Source organism: Heterodontus francisci, chromosome 11, assembly GCF_036365525.1.
Source record: "Heterodontus francisci isolate sHetFra1 chromosome 11, sHetFra1.hap1, whole genome shotgun sequence".
Classification (NCBI taxonomy): Eukaryota; Metazoa; Chordata; class Chondrichthyes; order Heterodontiformes; family Heterodontidae; genus Heterodontus; species Heterodontus francisci.
Window position 1 is genome coordinate 28,932,908 of NC_090381.1, and position 16,784 is coordinate 28,949,691.

The 16,784-nt window shown below is 43.5% G+C and overlaps 1 protein-coding gene across 9 annotated transcripts in view; it reads right to left on the minus strand.

The window, feature by feature from the left end:
• Positions 1-16,784, minus strand: part of LOC137375158 (alpha-1,4-N-acetylglucosaminyltransferase-like) — a 133,663-nt gene that overhangs the window by 51,846 nt on the left and 65,033 nt on the right. The window contains exon 2 of one of the 9 annotated variants that reach the window (XM_068041866.1): positions 9,261-9,323. The exons of 6 other annotated variants lie outside the window; for them this stretch is intronic. The gene's annotated coding sequence lies outside the window, so the exon portion shown is untranslated. Of the gene's footprint in view, positions 1-7,174; positions 7,335-7,959; positions 7,982-9,260; positions 9,324-16,784 lie in introns of those variants that run through there. 2 more of the 9 variants (XM_068041871.1, XM_068041867.1) reach the window with 2 other exon arrangements.

Consider the following 16,784-nt stretch of genomic DNA (forward strand, 5'->3'; position numbering starts at 1 on the left):
AATGGAGACGTGTGACCAGTGGTGTTCCACAGGGATCCGTGCTGAGACCACTGTTGTTTGTGATATACATAAATGATTTGGAGGAAAGTATAGGTGGTCTGATTAGCAAGTTTGCAGACGACACTAAGATTGGTGGAGTAGCAGATACTGAAGGGGACTGTCAGAGAATACAGCAGAATATAGATAGACTGGAGAGTTGGGCAGAGAAATGGCAGATGGAGTTCAATCAGGGCAAAGGCGAGGTGATGCATTTTGGAAGATCCAATTCAAGAGTGAACTATACAGTAAATGGAAAAGTCCTGGGGAAAATTGATGGACAGAGAGATTTGGGTGTTCAGGTCCATTGTTCCCTGAAGGTGGCAACGCAGGTCAATAGAGTGGTCAAGAAGGCATACGGCATGCTTTCCTTCATCGGACGGGGTATTGAGTACAAGAGTTGGCAAGTCATGTTACAGTTGTTTGGGACTTTGGTTCGGCCACATTTGGAATACTGCGTGCAGTTCTGGTCGCCACATTACCAAAAGGATGTGGATGCTTTGGAGAGGGTGCAGAGGAGGTTCACCAGGATGTTGCCTGGTATGGAGGGCGCTAGCTATGAAGAGAGGTTGAGTAGATTAGGATTATTTTCATTAGAAAGACGGAGGTTGAGGGGGGACCTGATTGAGGTGTACAAAATCATGAGAGGTATAGACAGGGTGGATAGCAAGAAGCTTTTTCCCAGAGTGGGGGATTCAATTACAAGGGGACACGAGTTCAAAGTGAAAGGGGAAAAGTTTAGGGGGGATATGCGTGGAAAGTTCTTTACGCAGAGGGTGGTGGGTGCATGGAACGCATTACCAGCGGAGGTGGTAGACGCGGGCACGATAGCGTCTTTTAAGATGTATCTAGACAGATACATGAATGGGCACGAAGAAAAGAGATACAGACCCTTAGAAAATAGGTGACAGGTTTAGATAGAGGATTTGGATCGGCGTAGGCTTGGAGGGCCGAAGGGCCTGTTCCTGTGCTGTAATTTTCTTTGTTCTTTGTTCTTAAAATGGTTGAGAGCTCTTTTTGAGGTGTCTGAACACTAGTGGTTAGAGACCTGCAAACATCATCCCAGGACAAGGGACGGCCTGATCAGCAGCCCACCTCCAGCCCAGCTGCTAGCGCATGGGTCACACTGCGTCGAAGCACAAGAAAACATATAAAGAAAAAAGGCAGTTATGTGGTCTGGTCCAGTCTACACCTTCTCCTTTGTTATCTCTTGCCCCAGCCCCACCTCACTTGCTTATAACCTGTGACTTTTCTAATATTTGTCAGTTCCGAAGAAGGGTCACTGACCCGAAACGTTAACTCTGCTTCCCTTTTCACAGATGCTGCCAGACCTGCTGAGTGGTTCCAGCATTTCTTGTTTTTATTTGGGGTTTTGGGGGTGTTTGACATTTGCCAATTGTATTGTGTTTTATTGTTATTGCAGTTCACATTCATTATTGAAAAATACTTAGACTTTCATGACTTAATTGTGGGATCCTGACTTCCCCCTTTCGCCCTCATTGGTTGCCAGTGTAACCATAGCCCTCCTTTGGTAAACATCTCCGACGTGCCCCCGAGCATGGTTCAGCTGGGCACAGAGTCCAAATGGAAAGGAACGGACAGACTGAATGCATTGAGATGAGTCTTTATTGAGTTTCGCTCTGAGAGGCCATCGTGGTGGCAGGAAGTGGGTAATTATGTGATTGTTTCTTGTCTCCCTGGCCCATTGCTCAACGTTCCTGGCATCTGGTAAAAACAGCTTCAAGATCCAGTGCTGCCTGCAAATCATCCTCCTCTGCATCCTCCTTGCCAGTTGAGGACTAACGTTCAATCATGTCCTCTTCATGCAAGGCCTCCCCACTCTGCAGTGCTAGATAGTGCAGAGCACAGCAGACCAGCACAAATGCGAGACTCTCACTGGGGCATACTGCAGGGCACCCCCAGATCGATACAGGTAATAGAATCTCATCTTCAGCAGCCCAAAGATCACTTGGGTGGAGTCGTAGCAGAGTTTGTACCTCTCCTCTGCTGCAGTGCGAGGGTTCCTCACAGGCGTCAGTAGCCATGATCTTCAGTGGGTAGCCCTTGTCCCCAAGAATCCATCCCTGAAGGCGAGTCAGGGGCCTGAAAAGCTGCGGCACCTGTGACTACCTAAGTATGTAGGCATTGAGGCTGCTTCCTAGGATGCGGGCACACTCCTGCAAGAAGCACGTTCGGTGATCACAGACCAGTTGAATGTTGATGGAATGGAAGTCCTTCCTGTTGATGAAGGCGGCTGGCTGGTCCATTGGAGCCTTGATGGCCACATGCATGCAGTCAATCACACCTGGGGAATCCAGCAATGGCCCCAAATCTGATTGCTCTTTCTGCCTGACTGTCGTGGTTGGTCCAATACTGCACATCGTCACTGGCCCTCTTGAACAGTGCATTAGATTAGAGAGATACAGCACTGAAACAGGCCCTTCGGCCCACCGAGTCTGTGCCGAACATCACCCACCCATTTATACTAATCCTACACTAATCCCATATTCCTACCAAACATCCCCACCTGTCCCTGATTTCCCTACCACCTACCTATACTAGTGACAATTTATAATGGCCAATTTACCTATCAACCTGCAAGTCTTTTGGCTTGTGGGAGGAAACCGGAGCACCCGGAGAAAACCCACGCAGACACAGGGAGAACTTGCAAACTCCACACAGGCAGTACCCGGAATCGAACCCGGGTCCCTGGAGCTGTGAGGCTGCAGTGCTAACCACTGCGCCACTGTGCCGCCCTCGTCACCTCTTTGATGTAGTGGTGGGCTGCTGCCTGGAAGACACTACACAAGTCCCTGGAAATATCCAGACGCGTAAAAGTTAAGTGCCACTGGCATAGGGTGATCACCAAATCCCATAGGTCTCAACTTGTCCTGCAGCAGGGCGCACTTGTTAGTGACAGAAAGCCGCCGTCTTCGCTGACAATGTCGCTTGGATATTTGGAGGTAGCTGAGTCGAGTGTGGTACACTCTATGGCGCAGATGGGCCCTTCTTCGATTGGCCGACCACTACTGCTCTCGTTGTGGAGCTTCCCGAGCAGGTGCAGCTACCTCCAGGCCCTCCCTTCATCGGAGGCGTTGCATCATGCCATTGGGATCCACAAAGACAGGGTGTATCAGACACATACCCGCTGATCAGTAGGCTTCCTGAGCATTGCCCTTGCAGAGACAAAGTTATCTTTGGCAACATTGCCTTTGCTACTCTTCTCGGCCGATGCGTTAATGGCCCTCAGTGCCCACTCCTGTTGAGAGCCAACCTTCTCACCCAATAGTATGGCCACCCAACCCATCACCCAAGACAAGCCCACCTGGTCCTGCCACCCGACACCAAGCTCACCCGGGTACTGCCACTGAGACCAAACTCACTCAGTCCTGCCAACTTAGACCAAGCCCACCTGATCCTGCCACCCGACACCAAGCTCACCTGGGTATTGTCACCCGAGACCAAGCCCGCCCCATATTGCCATCCAAGACCAAGTCCACCATGCAGAGCACACAGCACTACAGGCCAACAATGGCCTCCACTCCCCCACTTCCCCTATCCTGTGCTCATTATGGCTGCCTTTCAGTCGCAGCACTGAAGCTGTCACCTATTAACAGCCAAGGATCTGAAGTCATTTAAGGGCCGCCCACATTCCACTTCATTCCACACCTTCCATTGAATCACTATTAATTGCATGCAAATGTATTATAACTATCTGTTCAGCAATTCAAGTGACAGTCCCATCGCATCAGGGTGGCACTGCGGCCTCGGACGTTTCTCACCGCTGACTAAATCCAGAACCGACATCATGATGCCAGATTCCTGGGCAGACATATCTGCACTATTCAACGACACCACCCCCACCTTCATTCCCACTCCAAATGGCCTCACTAAATCCAGCCCAATGTTTCAGGGAAAGACTGATCACAGCCACTAACTGACAAAGAATTCCCATGCAAAAACTTAATCCTTCACTTTTCAGACATTGATGGGTCACCTCTGTATCCAATATTTTCTGTTTATTATTTGCATATGTGATTATTTTGTCCTATATAGTACAATTGCTCAGGTCTTCTGTCTCTGGCTAGCATTATTCTGGCCTTGTACAATCCTGACTTTTTAAAAAAATTAATAATATCCCACAAAGCTGAAGGGTTCACTGCGGTTGTACAAAAGCTACATTTTCCATGTGCTTTCCTGTCGGTTGATATTCCCCCTGGTGACTTGCCTCTTCTAAAACCAACTAAATCATTCAAAGAGAGAGAGAGATATCCCTGAGGCTATCTGTTTCATGCAGTCCAATCAGAACAGCTTTTTACAAAAAGTGTAATGATATTTAATCACGCTTAGACAGAGATTAAACTTTTACATTCAACAGGATTTTGCTAAACAACAATTATTTTTAGTTTCCCAAAATATTTTGTTGCAATATGTTCTCATGCTATTGAAATAAACCCATGATGCTATTATATTAAGCAGAGCGGAAACGGATTCCACACTACAATTTAACAAAGCAACAACACTTTTTCAAATTTCCTTGTCCAGTTGAAGCAAAAGAAAATGTATTGAAGTACAGGAATCAAAAAAGTCTGCACTAATCATTAGCATTTGTTACTACTTGATCAAACAGTCTAAATTACTTCATTATAAAACAGATCAGAGATCAAAGGAGAAACCTGGAGGCAGGAAACAGTTAAGAACTAAATTAAATGTCAATGTAAATGAAAGACCGCCTGGAGAAGCATTCTCCCCTCTTTTTTCGAAAGGAGGCAGACTGATAGAAAGATGGCACATTATGCTCACCATGAGCAAAGTTGCCTCTTGTCATCTTCTGAGGATAAAGGTTAAGACATAGTTCAAAGGTAAATTTGAAAGGAAATCATATTGACCAGACAAAGTTGAGGTTCTCCTTTTAAACAAAAAACAGAAGTACAACGATCTATTTTCCGCAATTAGCGCCTGCTGACAAAATTATGGGAATTTGTAGCTTTGAAATGTATGATTTCAGAGAAAACCAGATGTTAATTTGAGAGAAATGTCTCAAAGAAAGACAGGGGTTCTCCAGAACTTCAGCCCATAAGTCTCCATGAATTATTCAGGGACTAAACCATAGGAATTGTGAGGAATTTCAGTATTAGCATTGTAATTCAGAATAAACACTTTAACTTTATATGTAATTGTTAATGATAGAGTTTTGCCTTGTATCATAAGGTTATATAGTGTTAACTAAATAATTGCAATGGCCAGCTGCTGATTATACTCCCTGGGGAGAGAGATAAGCAGGATCACCTTGGGGTCAAGGTGGCTCTAAGTTAACAAAGCTGGCAACGGAAGTTCAAAACCAACTCAACCCTCTGTGGCAGATTCAGTAACGTGGATCAGGCAGGTCCACAGTACTCTGTCAATAATCGACTGGCTTAGTTTGGAACACTAATAGAACCTGGAGGCATAATGTGTCATTGGGGGTTTCAATTATTCCTACTTATTTCAGAATAGCTGCAAGCCAATACCAGATGGATTTGGATAGTGTTAGCTGCACTTCTTTACTTAGTTAAACTCCACAAGTACACTTACACACATTTGGGTGTCCCAAATCATCAGCTCCCTCAACTTGCACCTATGCTTACAACACTGCAGCAACCTGACTGCAAGATCTGGACCTGCATCTCAGTCTCAATCTATATTAGTACTGAACTTTCCTTATTGGTCCTGCACCTTCATTTATGCTGTGGAACAGAATAGGAGGAGGAGGGGATTTTTCCTTATGCAACTAAAACATCCTTCTCAATAGGTTGCTGAAGATTAAAACATAGTTCAGTGTAATGCAATTCCCATTCATCGAGGATCACAACCAATGCCAAATAGACTTGATAAACTAAATAACAAGATAACCAAAAGTCCTCCTTTTGCTATTGCACACCATATGCAACAGTTACAGAAAGCATCAACAAACCCATTCAAGTACTGAAATAACTCACAGCTAAGTACAAATAATATGCACAGTATATACTGAGTATGTTATGTGTAATAAACAAACAGCAGGAGTGTGCAGGGGCTCAAAAGAAAAGTCAGGGATGAGAAAAGAGCATTGGACATCGCGACGCTCATTGCTCAGAAAACATTAACATTTCTGTCCATATATTTTGTAATAACTTCGAGTAATTATTCCTGCATTATGTAGGAATATTACTTTTTATAATTTAAACAAAAGAACATTGGATGTCCACTTCCTTCCATATCTTTAAATATTTTCTTCAAATGTACAATAAGCATAGCAACAGTCATACCCATATTTGTCTGCACATTTTTTTCATTCCTGATTATAAAAATGACCTTTGTGGCATGTTGAATATAGGAACATAGTGATCTAAACACTTATCGGAACACTAATCACACAAAGTGATCTAAAAATGCATTTGAGGTTTATTTGGAGAAAGTGAAGTGAAGTTTATTGTGCTTTTCACCAGCTGCAATGCACAGTGCATGAAAATAAAGTAATAGAATTAATGAGCTACAAACTGCACATAGTAAAACTAAATCAGCATGAAGCAAATGGAATGTTTTTAAAAATTTGATGAAAAATTTTAAAAGCATTTACAAATAGAATAAATTATGGATAGAACCAAGCACTATACAGTTCAATTATAAATTACAGGGCCAGCATTTGCTGAAAAAAATAACAGTGTGTGAACAATGCACTCCATTATAAATGTGCGAATCGTCCAGCAACTTAGGGTGAGAAAGAGATACCCCATGAATTGTACTTCACGGGAATGGCATCCCACAGTTAACCTCCTCATGAGTTTCATGAAGTAGCTGCAGTTGAACATTAATCAGCCATTAAGCTTGCTGCAGAAATTTAATGGTGTAATTACCCTTTTAATGACAAGATAATTATTAACGACTGCCAATCAACTACTCTGGGTCAGAAAGTAAACAATTACAATTGTGAAATCTCATACCTTCTAGTAATGAATTGTTATTGGAGAGTTTAAGAATGCCAAATATTAAATTAAACATTTCTTTTCTTACTGTTCCTTTCTGCCTCTTCATTCTCTCTCTATTAATCCAATCTTTCTTTCCCTCTTTTTATCTCCCTGTATATGATTTGACATTAAATTCACCAACTCTAATTTACCTTCCTTCTCAATTCTTCTTCTGTTTATCTATCAATCCTTTAATCTGATTGGTTGAGGAGATTGAGGAGAGACTATTTGTCCATTGTTCATCAAGGTCCCAGATACCAAGATGTCCTTGATGTGCTGCTATCAGCTCACTGTTCAAGTAACTTGCAGATCAAAAAATATTCAACTGAAGAGTGCAGGAAAAAGTTTAACTGACTGAGGATGTCATGTGGTGCACCACTTCAGCAAATGTGAGACATTAGCTACCTCTTGTTAATCAGTTTGCAGATCACGACATGATTAAATCAAGAATCAACTGCAGGAAGTATCTCAGACATTGATACACACTCTGACAGTTATTAACCTAAAATCAAAAATATGATTGCTACACAAACATCGATAGAATATATGTTTTTAATAGATGCATTAGTGTGTTTTTCAGACAGTAATCTGATATTGAAATTTTTAAACTTTTGCTTTCAGAGATTGACACTACCTGAACTCTTTCTAAAATTGCTGCTTTGTAATCATGCTTGTGTTATATTATTTTCTAGGAAATACATGAGCCAATGATTATTACTAATGCGTTATTATATTGAGAGTAATAGATCTTAATTCTCTCAATCCACTCCCGTACAAGAAATGATGCAGAATGGTTATGTATGTGCAACACAACATAGAAATCTATTTTATTACTGGAACTTCCCATACCTAGATTTCAGTTTGTAAAGATTAAAAAGGATGCTTAGCCTCTGCTGTTATTTCAATACAATAAGATGATCATCTAGCTATCACTTACAGTTTGTTTGCTTAAAAGGTAATGCATTATTATTTTCTTTTCCTCCTATAATCTTCTCCCCTCACTTCCTGAAAGTACTGAGTCAACCCGGGCATGGTTTCTTTGAGCAATGGCAGCTTCCCCTCACCACAGTCATCTTGACCATTCTTCATGTGTGAACTTATGATGAGTTTATGGAGGATATTCAGCTGACTGATTTTGTTCCTTCCTCACTCAGGAACACAGAGGCCAATTGTAACAATCAGATAACTCAGCAAAGTGTGAGGATTGAACCTGGACCACTACAAGGTGAACTTGCCTACTGAGCCATTCAGGAAGCCTGCTCCCTCACTTTCCAAATGTTACCTTCTGCATAAAATAATCTGTTTTTAATTGTGAGCAATATAAAATGAGAATCCAAAACACTGTTAATCAGTTATTTGACCAGTGGACTATTCGTGAGATAATGATTCATGGTAATGGACTGTCGACAAATTAAATGCATTGTGAACGGTGTTTGCACTGCTCAGACACAAAAAGTTAAGATATAACAGTTGAATAGATCGAAAGCAGCTGTTGGAGCCCATTACAAAAAACAACTTGAGTTGAACAATCCTCCAGCAGTCATTGAATATTTTGCACCCAATGAAATGTTTATGGACACCATTTTCAGGCTGTAGGTCAAAGTCCAGTTGGATGAGGTTTGCCAGTTTGCAGCCAAGTGTACTTCAAGCTACTTTAATTGTACTTTTTTGCTGGCTAAAGGCAGAAAACGTTTAATGGTGGTCATGGAACATTTCAGGTTACAGAGTTTCCCTTACTGCAGAACGATGCATAGTAATGAATGCATGCAAAAGACAGCAGTGGGAAAAAATCAAAACTATGTAACGTGAAATGCAGTTAAAACTCAGATGTTAATTAAAGCTCAATGGCCTCGCCCATCCCTATGTCCGTAACCTTCTCCAGCCCGACAATCCACGAGAACCTCAGAGCTGGTATTCCTCCAACTCTGCCCTCTTCTGCACCCCTCAGTTCCTTCGTCCCACCATTGCTGGCCGTGCCTTCACCCTCCTTAACATCTACCTCTTTGACCAAATTTTTGGTCACCTGTCCTAATGTGTCCTTCTTTGGTTCAGCCTGATTACGCTCCCATGAAACACCTTAGGACAGTTTACTACATTTAAGGTGCTATATAAATGCAAGTTGTTGTTCTTATTGTTGAAAAGTAAAACATGATCACTTGTATACTACTCCAATTTCACTTTCAAGCTTATTCAATTCTTCAGATCGGATGATAAGGAATCTTGTTATATTTAGCATACCTTGCACCTGCTGTGTTGTCTCTTTTTCCTCAAAGGGTATTAATAGTCACACACCAATATCTACTTTAAAACAAAGAAGAAATATATGACTTAACTTAAAATTTGCCATCCTAATTGTTTTCCTGAATGAATTATACAAATAGACTTGGATGTCTGTTACACAGCATCAAGTCTTCAGTAGTGTTGAGTGTGGTGTGGATTTTTAGTTCTAGATACTGAATTAAAATTGTAGCTAGCTATACCTTATTCAAAGGCTTGCACATGGCATGCATTTCTTGCATGTGAACTTTATTTCCTGTTTTGCAATAGTGAGTCACACTATTTATGGCAACATTTAATATTGAAACTAGAAATATAAACATTTATAATGAAAGTCCATATGTGAACATTTATAATGCTAATCTGAATGTAAACAGTTGCTTATCATAATGCATTTGCAAGCTTCCAGCCACTAGGTGATGCTGTGGCAGGAGCCCCTCTTAACTTCAGCAACTTTGTTCCCCAATTTTTCAGGCATTTTTTCACCAATTTAACAGGTTTTTAAGATCCAATATTAGGGTTTTTTGTCCCATAAACAGAGCACTTGGGACCCCGTTCCCATTTGCATTCCGCCCCTCTCATCAGTAACCTGATTTTTCCTAATTTTCTGGCATTTATTGACTATGTATGGGTTTACCATTGCTCGAGTGGCAGTGACACACTGGCTGGAGTTTTCCATTTCAGCTCACGCCAACACACAATTTCCTGCCAATTAAAGTGAACAGGTGGAATAATGAGCGCTGGTGAGTGCCGTAGTGGAAAACCATGACCATAGAGTACAGTCTACATATTTATTTATATAATTGTGAATATTTAACTGTCCAAGTAAAATGTATTGTTCTGGGAACTAGTAAAAGAAACACAATTAAGTCAATGTTTGTAGAACTCAATTAAAAATATACAAACAAGTACTGCCAGATCGAGGACCTCCACTAGTGGTATTGGACTCTTGCCCTTCCCCTCCTTGCTGTTGTGCCAGCAATGAGCCAAACCACACATTTTCCAATTCCCAAGACCTTAGGATCATTCTCCAGCATTGCTAAAAACTGCAATCACCCTGTCTCCCCCAGTACTGCTAAGAACCAGGTACTTAGCTCTATTGTGGTACACCTTACAAATCATCTTGCTGTACAAGTGCAGCTTTTATAAAGAATAAAAATGAAATACATAGTTAAATATATTGGTATCTAACACACACATAAATACAGCTGCAACATCTTCACTGGCAAGAAGGTATAATTACCACTTGATAAATATACACAGGGAGCTTCCGTGACAAATATGAGTGCTAGAATTTAGAATGTGAAATTTTGACAGGAAGCATTTTGCAGCAATCACACCTGTTCTGTCAGCAAACACGTTAATCAATTTGTGCAAAGCAAATAGATGTTCAACAAGGAAGGAATTTTAGCCAGGACACCAGAAGAGTTCTTTGCTTTTCTTAAAAATAGTACCATGTTTTTTTTATTACTTCAATATGAAAAGGTAGATGGAGCCTGAGCATAATCTCTGATCTGCAAGGCAGGACCTCCAACAATATAGCACTGCCTCAATACTGCACTGAAGTGTCAGCCTAGATTATATGCTCAAATCCTGGAGTGGAGCTTAAACCCATGACCTCCTGATTCAGATGCAAAAATGCTGAGCCAGGCTGATGTAAAATAAAGGCCATTCATTTGGGTACAAGAATAATCAAAGTCACTGATACACAATTTACATGAAAAAGTGAACAGATAAAAATCCAAGGACACTATGTTGTCATGTTTCAAGATTTTTTCAGATATTGTCCACAGAAATGTTTAATGCATTTTGAAGCATAGCACATTTGTGCAAGTTTTTTTTTTAAGGCTCTGAGATTATAGGTAGTCATAATCCTAATGATGCTAGTTTTGATGCTGATTCCCATAAACTGTGAAAATGAGCAGTTTGATAGCTCCCCCCCCACCCCCCGCACCCCATGTCTCTGACCCTCTCCAGCTCCCCTTGTTCCCAATGGCTCCACCCCTCTGATGTCTCCGACCCCCACTAATCTTTCCAGGCTTCCTGACCCAGTATCTGTCTAGCTCATCTCCTCCTCCACCTAATTCCATGTTGAAACACAATCTCCATGGGAAACCCTCCCCCCACAACCATCTGATATCCCCACATTGACTCATGAAGTCTCCCTTACTCTCTTCCACCTCTCTTCTCTCTGGCTGTGGCCTAGTGCCAAAGGCCTTGTTGCCTGATGCCAGAGAGCCTCTCAATCCGAATGGCTATAGCCTGGAACCAAAGTCCAAAAATAATAGTCAGGTCCTGCTATTAAATTCAACAGGGCCTCTGGGAAGCCTGAACTCCCAGGTTTTGTGGTCGCTAATCCTTCACATGCACAATCAAAAACAAGTTGTAGAGATTGGAATAAATGAATCAATCATTACTGTTGCTCTGGGGATGATTTATATTCTACCTGCTCAACAGAAACTGGACAGGCGGGCAGATATTTTTTAATATTCATTCATGGGATGTGGGCGTCGCTGGCTAGGCCAGCATTCATTGCCCATCCCTAATTGCCCTTCAGAAGGTGGTGGTGAGCTGCCTTCTTGATCCGCTGCAATCCATGTGGGGTAGGTATACCCACAGTGCTGTTAGGAAGGGAGTTCCAGGATTTTGACCCAGCGACAGTGGAGGAACGGCGATATAGTTCCAAGTCAGGATGGTGTGTGACTTGGAGGGGAACTTCCAGGTGGTGGTGTTCCCATGTATTTGCTGCCCTTGTCCTTCTAGTTGGTAGAGGTCGCGGGTTTGGAAGGTGCTGTCGAAGGAGCCTTGGTGCGTTGCTGCAGTGCATCTCGTAGATGGGACACACTGCTGCCACTATGCATCAGTGGTGGAGGGAGTGAATGTTTGTGGATGGGGTGCCAATCAAGCGGGCTGCTTTGTCCTGGATGGTGTCGAGCTTCTTGTGTTGTTGGAGCTGCACCCATCCAGGCAAGTGGAGAGTATTCCATCACACTCCTGACTTGTGCCTTGTAGATGTTGGACAGGCTTTGGGGAGACAGGAGGTGAGTTACTCGCCACAGGATTCCTAGCCTCTGACCTGCTTTTGTAGCCATGGTATTTATATGGCTACTCCAGTTCAGTTTCTGGTCAATGGTAACCCCTAGGATGTTGATATTGGGGGATTCAGCGATGGGAATGCCATTGAATGTCAAGGGGAGATGGTTAGATTCTCTCTCATTGGAGATGGTCATTGCCTGGCACTTGTGTGGCGCGAATGTTACTTGCCACTTATCAGTCCAAGCCTGGATATTCTCCAAGTCTTGCTGTATTTCTACACGGACTGCTTCAGTATCTGAGGAGTCACAAATGGTGCTGAATATTGTGCAATCATCAGCGAACATCCCCACTTCTGACCTTATGATTGAAGGAAGGTCATTGATGAAGCAGCTGAAGGTGGTTGGGCCTAGGACACTACCCTGAGGAACTCCTGCAGTGATGTCCTGGAGCTCAGATGATTGACCTCCAACAACCACAACCATCTTTCTTTGCGCTAGATATGACTCCAACCAGCAGAGAGTTTTCCCCCTGATTCCCATTGACCTCAGTTTTGCGAGGACTCCTTGATGCCATACTCGGTCAAATGCTGCCTTGATGTCAAGGGCAGTCACACTCACCTCACTTCTTGAGTTCAGCTCTTTTGTCCATGTTTGAACCAAGGCTGTAATGAGGTCAGGAGCTGAGTGGCCCTGGCGGTACCCAAACTGAGCATCACTGAGCAGGTTATTGCTAAGCAAGTGCCGCTCGATGGCACTGTTGATGACACCTTCCATCACTTTACTGATGATTGAGAGTAGGCTGATGGGGCAATAATTGGCCGGGTTGGACTTGTCCTGCTTTTTGTATACAGGACATAGCTGGGCAATTTTCCACATTGCAGGGTAGATGCCAGTGTTGCAGCTGTACTGGAACAGCTTGACTATGAGCTTGGCAACTTCTGGAGTACAGGTCTTCAGTACTATTGCCGGAATATTGTCAGGGCCCATAGCTTTTGCAGTATCCAGTGCCTTCAGTCGTTTCTTGATATCACGCGGAGTGAATCGAGTTGGCTGAAGTCTGGCATCTGTTATGCTGGGGACTTCAGGAGGAGGCCGAGATGGATCATCAACTCGGCACTTCTGGCTGAAGATTGTTACAAATGCTTTAGCCTTATCTTTCGCACTGATGTGCTGGGCTCCTCCATCATTGAGGATGGGGATATTTGTGAAGCTACCTCCTCCAGTTAGTTGTTTAATTGTCCACCACCATTCACGGCTGGATGTGGCAGGACTGCAGAGCTTAGATCTGATCCGTTGGTTATGGGATCGCTTAGCTCTGTCCATTGCATGCTGCTTACGCAGTTCAGCATGCAGATAGTCCTGTGTTGCAGCTTCACCAGGTTGACACCTCATTTTGAGGTATGCCTTGTGCTGCTCCTGGCATGCCCTCCTGTACTATTCATTGAACCAGGGTTGGTCTCCTGGCTTGATGGTAATGGTAGAGTGGGGGCTACGCCAGGCTATGAGGTTACAGATTATAATTGAATACAATTCTGCTGCTGCTGATGACCCACAGCGCCTCATGGATGCCCATTTTTGCATTGCTAGATCTGTTCGAATTCTATCCCATTTAGCACGGTGATAGTGCCTCACAACACGAAGGAGGGTATCCTCAATGTGAAGCCGGGACTTCGTCTCCACAAGGACTGTGCACTGGTCACTCCTACCAATACTGTCATGGACAGATGCATCTGCGGCAGACAGATTGGTGAGGACGAGGTCAAGTATGTTTTCCCCTCTTGTTGGTTCCCTCACCACCTGCCACATACCCAGTTTCGCAGATATGTCCTTTAGAACTGGGCCAGCAGTGGTGCTACCGAGCCACTCTTGGTGATGGACATTGAAGTCCCCCACCCAGAGTACATTCTGTGCCCTTGCCACCCTCAATGCTTCCTCCAAGTGCTGTTCACAATGGAGGAGTACTGACTCGTCAGCTGAGGGAGGGTGGTAGGTGGTAATTAGCAGGAGGTTTCCTTCTCCATGTTTGACCTGATGCCATGAGACTTCAATGGGGTCCAGAGTCGATGTTGAGTACTCCCAGGGCAACTCCCTCCCTACTGTATACCACTGTGCCATCACCTCTGCTGGGTCTGTCCTGCTGGTGGGACAGGACATACCCGGGGATGATGATGGCAGCAAAAACAAGAAATGCTGGATTCACTCAGCAGGTCTGGCAGCATCTGTGGAAAGAGAAGTAGAGTTAACGTTTCGGGTCAGTGACCCTTCTTCGGAACTGACAAATATTAGAAAAGTCACAGATTATAAACAAGTGAGGTGGGGGTTGGGCAAGAGATAACAAAGGAGAAAGTGCAGATTGGACCAGGCCACATAGCTGACCAAAAGGTCACGGAGCAAAGGCAAACAATATGTTAATGGTGTGTTGAAAGACAAAGCATTAGTACAGATTAGGTGTGAATATACTGAATATTGAACAGCAGCAAGTGCAAACCTGAAGAAAAACAACCTGAAAAAAACAGTGGGTAAGCAAACTGAACAAACTAAGATGAAATGAAATAAATGCAAAAAAAGATTGTAAAAAATGTAAAAAGGAATGTAAAAAAAAAGGAAGAAAAAATAACTAAAAATGACTAAAAATGAAAGTAAAGTGGGGGGCTGTCATGCTCTGAAATTATTGAACTCAATGTTCAGTCCGGCAGGCTGTAGTGTGCCTAATCGGTAGATGAGATGCTGTTCCTCGAGCTTGCGTGGATGTTCACTGGAACACTTCAGCAATCCCAGGACAGAGATGTGAGCATGAGAGCAGGGGGGAGTGTTGAAATGGCAAGCAACCGGAAGCTCAGGGTCCTGCTTGCGGACTCCGCTCAGTCCGCAAGCAGGACCCTGAGCTTCCGGTTGCTTGCCATTTCAACACTCCCCCCTGCTCTCATGCTCACATCTCTGTCCTGGGATTGCTGCAGTGTTCCAGTGAACATCAACGCAAGCTCGAGGAACAGCATCTCATCTACCGATTAGGCACACTACAGCCTGCCGGACTGAACATTGAGTTCAATAATTTCAGAGCATGACAGCCCCCCACTTTACTTTCATTTTTAGTCATTTTTAGTTATTTTTTCTTCCTTTTTTTTTTACATTCCTTTTTACATTTTTTACAATCTTTATTTGCATTTATTTCATTTCATCTTAGTTTGTTCAGTTTGCTTACCCACTGTTTTTTTCAGGTTGTTTTTCTTCAGGTTTGCACTTGCTGCTGTTCAATATTCGGTATATTCACACCTAATCTGTACTAATGCTTTGTCTTTCAACACACCATTAACATATTGTTTGCCTTTGCTCCGTGACCTTTTGGTCAGCTATGTGGCCTGGTCCAATCTGCACCTTCTCCTTTGTTATCTCTTGCCCAACCCCCACCTCACTTGTTTATAATCTGTGACTTTTCTAATATTTGTCAGTTCCGAAGAAGGGTCACTGACCCGAAACGTTAACTCTGCTTCTCTTTCCACAGATGCTGCCAGACCTGCTGAGTGAATCCAGCATTTCTTGTTTTTGTTTCAGATTTCCAGCATCCGCAGTATTTTGCTTTTATGATGATGGCAGCGTCTGGAACATTATTTTTAGATTAGATTAGAGATACAGCACTGAAACAGGCCCTTCGGCCCACCGAGTCTGTGCCGAACATCAACCACCCATTTATACTAATCCTACACTAATCCTATATTACTACCAAACATCCCCACCTGTCCCTATATTTCCCTACCACCTACCTATACTAGTGACAATTTATAATGGCCAATTTACCTATCAACCTGCAAGTCTTTTGGCTTGTGGGAGGAAACCGGAGCACCCGGAGAAAACCCACGCAGACACAGGGAGAACTTGCAAACTCCACACAGGCAGTACCCGGAATTGAACCCGGGTCCCTGCAGCTGTGAGGCTGCGGTGCTAACCACTGCGCCACTGTGCCGCCCTATTTGTCAGGTATGATTCCGTGAGTATGACTATGTCAGGCTGTTGCTTGACTAGTCTGTGGGACAGCTCTTCCAACTTTGGCACAAGCCCCCAGATGTTAGTAAGGAGGGCTTTGCAGGGTCGACAGGGCTGTGTTTGCCGTTGTCGTTTCCGGTGCCTAGGTCAATGCGGGGTGGTCCGTCCGGTTTCATTCCTTTTTATTGACTTCGTGGTGGTTAGATACAACTGAGTGGCTTGCTAGGCCATTTCAGAGGGCATGTTGCTGTGGGTCTGGAGTCACATGTCGGCCAGACCAGATAAGGACAGCAGATTTCCTTCTCTAAAGGACATTAGTGAACCAGATGGGTTTTTATAACAATCAACAATGGTTTCATGGCCATCATTAGACTAGCTTTTTAATTCCAGATTTATTTAATTGAATTCAAATTCCAACTTCTACTGTGATGGGATTTGAACCCATGTCCCCAGAGCAATACCCTGGGTC